The following is a 5,252-nucleotide window of genomic DNA, read 5'->3' as shown; positions in this document are numbered from 1 at the left end:
CTGTAATATCCCCCAGGTGTTGATCACCACCATGGTGCCTAAACCCAGGCTCCTGGTCCTGTAATATCCCCAAGGTGTTAATCACCACCATGGTGCCTAAACCCGGGTTCCTGGTCCTGTAATATCCCCCAGGTGTTAATCACCACCATGGTGCCTAAACCCATGCTCCTGGTCCTGTAATATCCCCCAGGTGTTAATCACCACCATGGTGCTGTAGACCCAGGCTCCTGGTCCTGTAATATCCCCCAGGTGTTAATCACCACCATGGTGCCTAAAACCAGGCTCCTGGTCCTGTAATATCCCCAAGGTGTTAATCACCACCATGGTGCCTAAACCCGGGTTCCTGGTCCTGTAATATCCCCCAGGTGTTAATCACCACCATGGTGCCTAAACCCGGGCTCCTGGTCCTGTAATATCCCCCAGGTGTTAATCACCACCATGGTGCCTAAACCCAGGCTCCTGGTCCTGTAATATCCCCCAGGTGTTAATCACCACCATGTTGCCTAAACCCAGGCTCCTGGTCCTGTAATATCCCCCAGGTGTTAATCACCACCATGGTGCCTAAACCCGGGCTCCTGGTCCTGTAATATCCCCCAGGTGTTAATCACCACCATGTTGCCTAAACCCGGGCTCCTGGTCCTGTAATATCCCCAAGGTGTTAATCACCACCATGGTGCCTAAACCCGGGTTCCTGGTCCTGTAATATCCCCCAGGTGTTAATCACCACCATGGTGCCTAAACCCGGGTCCTGGTCCTGTAATATCCCCCAGGTGTTGATCACCACCATGGTGCCTAAACCCAGGCTCCTGGTCCTGTAATATCCCCCAGGTGTTGATCACCACCATGGTGCCTAAACCCAGGCTCCTGGTCCTGTAATATCCCCAAGGTGTTAATCACCACCATGGTGCCTAAACCCGGGTTCCTGGTCCTGTAATATCCCCCAGGTGTTAATCACCACCATGGTGCCTAAACCCGGGCTCCTGGTCCTGTAATATCCCCCAGGTGTTAATCACCACCATGGTGCCTAAACCCAGGCTCCTGGTCCTGTAATATCCCCCAGGTGTTAATCACCACCATGGAGCTGTAGACCCAGGCTCCTGGTCCTGTAATATCCCCCAGGTGTTAATCACCACCATGGTGCCTAAACCCGGGTTCCTGGTCCTGTAATATCCCCCAGGTGTTGATCACCACCATGGTGCCTAAACCCAGGCTCCTGGTCCTGTAATATCCCCAAGGTGTTAATCACCACCATGGTGCCTAAACCCGGGTTCCTGGTCCTGTAATATCCCCCAGGTGTTAATCACCACCATGGAGCTGTAGACCCAGGCTCCTGGTCCTGTAATATCCCCCAGGTGTTAATCACCACCATGGTGCCTAAACCCGGGTTCCTGGTCCTGTAATATCCCCCAGGTGTTGATCACCACCATGGTGCCTAAACCCAGGCTCCTGGTCCTGTAATATCCCCAAGGTGTTAATCACCACCATGGTGCCTAAACCCGGGTTCCTGGTCCTGTAATATCCCCCAGGTGTTAATCACCACCATGGTGCCTAAACCCGGGCTCCTGGTCCTGTAATATCCCCCAGGTGTTAATCACCACCATGGTGCTGTAGACCCAGGCTCCTGGTCCTGTAATATCCCCCAGGTGTTAATCACCACCATGGTGCCTAAACACAGGCTCCTGGTCCTGTAATATCCCCCAGGTGTTAATCACCACCATGGTGCTGTAGACCCGGGCTCCTGGTCCTGTAATATCCCCCAGGTGTTAATCACCACCATGGTGCCTAAACCCGGGCTCCTGGTCCTGTAATATCCCCCAGGTGTTAATCACCACCATGGTGCTATAGACCCAGGCTCCTGGTCCTGTAATATCCCCCAGGTGTTAATCACCACCATGGTGCCTAAACCCAGGCTCCTGGTCCTGTAATATCCCCCAGGTGTTAATCACCACCATGGTGCCTAAACCCAGGCTCCTGGTCCTGTAATATCCCCCAGGTGTTAATCACCACCATGGTGCTGTAGACCAAGGCTCCTGGTCCTGTAATATCCCCCAGGTGTTAATCACCACCATGGTGCCTAAACCCAGGCTCCTGGTCCTGTAATATCCCCCAGGTGTTAATCACCACCATGATGCCTAAACCCGGGCTCCTGGTCCTGTAATATCCCCCAGGTGTTAATCACCACCATGGTGCCTAAACCCAGGCTCCTGGTCCTGTAATATCCCCCAGGTGTTAATCACCACCATGGTGCCTAAACCCAGGCTCCTGGTCCTGTAATATCCCCCAGGTGTTAATCACCACCATGTTGCCTAAACCCGGGCTCCTGGTCCTGTAATATCCCCCAGGTGTTAATCACCACCATGGTGCTGTAGACCCGGGCTCCTGGTCCTTTAATATCCCCCAGGTGTTAATCACCACCATGGTGCTGTAGACCCGGGCTCCTGGTCCTGTAATATCCCCCAGGTGTTAATCACCACCATGTTGCTGTAGACCCAGGCTCCTGGTCCTGTAATATCCACCAGGTGTTAATCACCACCATGGTGCCTAAACCCAGGCTCCTGGTCCTGTATTATCCCCCAGGTGTTAATCACCACCATGGTGCCTAAACCCAGGCTCCTGGTCCTGTAATATCCCCCAGGTGTTAATCACCACCATGGTGCCTAAACCCAGGCTCCTGGTCCTGTAATATCCCCAGGTGTTAATCACCACCATGGTGCCTAAACCCAGGCTCCTGGTCCTGTAATATCCCCCAGGTGTTAATCACCACCATGGAGCTGTAGACCCAGGCTCCTGGTCCTGTAATATCCCCCAGGTGTTAATCACCACCATGGTGCCTAAACCCGGGTTCCTGGTCCTGTAATATCCCCCAGGTGTTAATCACCACCATGGTGCCTAAACCCGGGTCCTGGTCCTGTAATATCCCCCAGGTGTTAATCACCACCATGGTGCTGTAAACCCAGGCTCCTGGTCCTGTAATATCCCCCAGGTGTTAATCACCACCATGGTGCTGTAGACCCAGGCTCCTGGTCCTGTAATATCCCCCAGGTGTTAATCACCACCATGGTGCCTAAACCCGGGTTCCTGGTCCTGTAATATCCCCCAGGTGTTAATCACCACCATGGTGCCTAAACCCAGGCTCCTGGTCCTGTAATATCCCCCAGGTGTTAATCACCACCATGGTGCCTAAACCCGGGCTCCTGGTCCTGTAATATCCCCCAGGTGTTAATTACCACCATGGTGCCTAAACCCAGGCTCCTGGTCCTGTAATATCCCCCAGGTGTTAATCACCACCATGGTGCCTAAACCCAGGCTCCTGGTCCTGTAATATCCCCCAGGTGTTAATCACCACCATGGTGCTGTAGACCCGGGCTCCTGGTCCTGTAATATCCCCCAGGTGTTAATCACCACCATGGTGCCTAAACCCGGGCTCCTGGTCCTGTAATATCCCCCAGGTGTTAATCACCACCATGGTGCTGTAGACCCAGGCTCCTGGTCCTGTAATATCCCCCAGGTGTTAATCACCACCATGGTGCCTAAACCCAGGCTCCTGGTCCTGTAATATCCCCCAGGTGTTAATCACCACCATGGTGCCTAAACCCAGGCTCCTGGTCCTGTAATATCCCCCAGGTGTTAATCACCACCATGGTGCTTAAGACCCAGGCTCCTGGTCCTGTAATATCCCCCAGGTGTTAATCACCACCATGGTGCCTAAACCCAGGCTCCTGGTCCTGTAATATCCCCCAGGTGTTAATCACCACCATGGTGCCTAAACCCGGGCTCCTGGTCCTGTAATATCCCCCAGGTGTTAATCACCACCATGGTGCCTAAACCCAGGCTCCTGGTCCTGTAATATCCCCCAGGTGTTAATCACCACCATGGTGCCTAAACCCAGGCTCCTGGTCCTGTAATATCCCCCAGGTGTTAATCACCACCATGTTGCCTAAACCCGGGCTCCTGGTCCTGTAATATCCCCCAGGTGTTAATCATCACCATGGTGCCTAAACCCAGGCTCCTGGTCCTGTAATATCCCCCAGGTGTTAATCACCAACATGGTGCCTAAACCCAGGCTCCTGGTCCTGTAATATCCCCCAGGTGTTAATCACCACCATGGTGCTGTAGACCCGGGCTCCTGGTCCTGTAATATCCCCCAGGTGTTAATCACCACCATGGTGCTGTAGACCCGGGCTCCTGGTCCTGTAATATCCCCCAGGTGTTAATCACCACCATGGAGCTGTAGACCCGGGCTCCTGGTCCTGTAATATCCCCCAGGTGTTAATCACCACCATGGTGCCTAAACCCAGGCTCCTGGTCCTGTAATATCCCCCAGGTGTTAATCACCAACATGGTGCCTAAACCCAGGCTCCTGGTCCTGTAATATCCCCCAGATGTTAATCACCACCATGGTGCCTAAACCCAGGCTCCTGGTCCTGTAATATCCCCCAGGTGTTAATCACCAACATGGTGCCTAAACCCAGGCTCCTGGTCCTGTAATATCCCCCAGGTGTTAATCACCACCATGGTGCTGTAGACCCGGGCTCCTGGTCCTGTAATATCCCCCAGGTGTTAATCACCACCATGCTGCTGTAGACCCGGGCTCCTGGTCCTGTAATATCCCCCAGGTGTTAATCACCACCATGGAGCTGTAGACCCGGGCTCCTGGTCCTGTAATATCCCCCAGGTGTTAATCAACACCATGGTGCCTAAACCCAGGCTCCTGGTCCTGTAATATCCCCCAGGTGTTAATCACCACCATGGAGCTGTAGACCCGGGCTCCTGGTCCTGTAATATCCCCCAGGTGTTAATCAACACCATGGTGCCTAAACCCAGGCTCCTGGTCCTGTAATATCCCCCAGGTGTTAATCACCACCATGGAGCTGTAGACCCGGGCTCCTGGTCCTATAATATCCCCCAGGTGTTAATCACCACCATGGTGCTGTAGACCCGGGCTCCTGGTCCTGTAATATCCCCCAGGTGTTAATCACCACCATGTTGCTGTAGACCCGGGCTCCTGGTCCTGTAATATCCCCCAGGTGTTAATCAACACCATGCTGCTGCAGACCCGGGCTCCTGGTCCTGTAATATCCCCCAGGTGTTAATCACCACCATGCTGCTGTAGACCCGGGCTCCTGGTCCTGTAATATCCCCCAGGTGTTAATCACCACCATGGAGCTGTAGACCCGGGCTCCTGGTCCTGTAATATCCCCCAGGTGTTAATCAACACCATGGTGCCTAAACCCAGGCTCCTGGTCCTGTAA

Source organism: Coregonus lavaretus (genome assembly GCF_964263955.1).
Source record: "Coregonus lavaretus genome assembly, contig: HAP1_SCAFFOLD_244, whole genome shotgun sequence".
Lineage (NCBI taxonomy): Eukaryota > Metazoa > Chordata > Actinopteri > Salmoniformes > Salmonidae > Coregonus > Coregonus lavaretus.
This window is presented reverse-complemented; position numbering follows the sequence as displayed.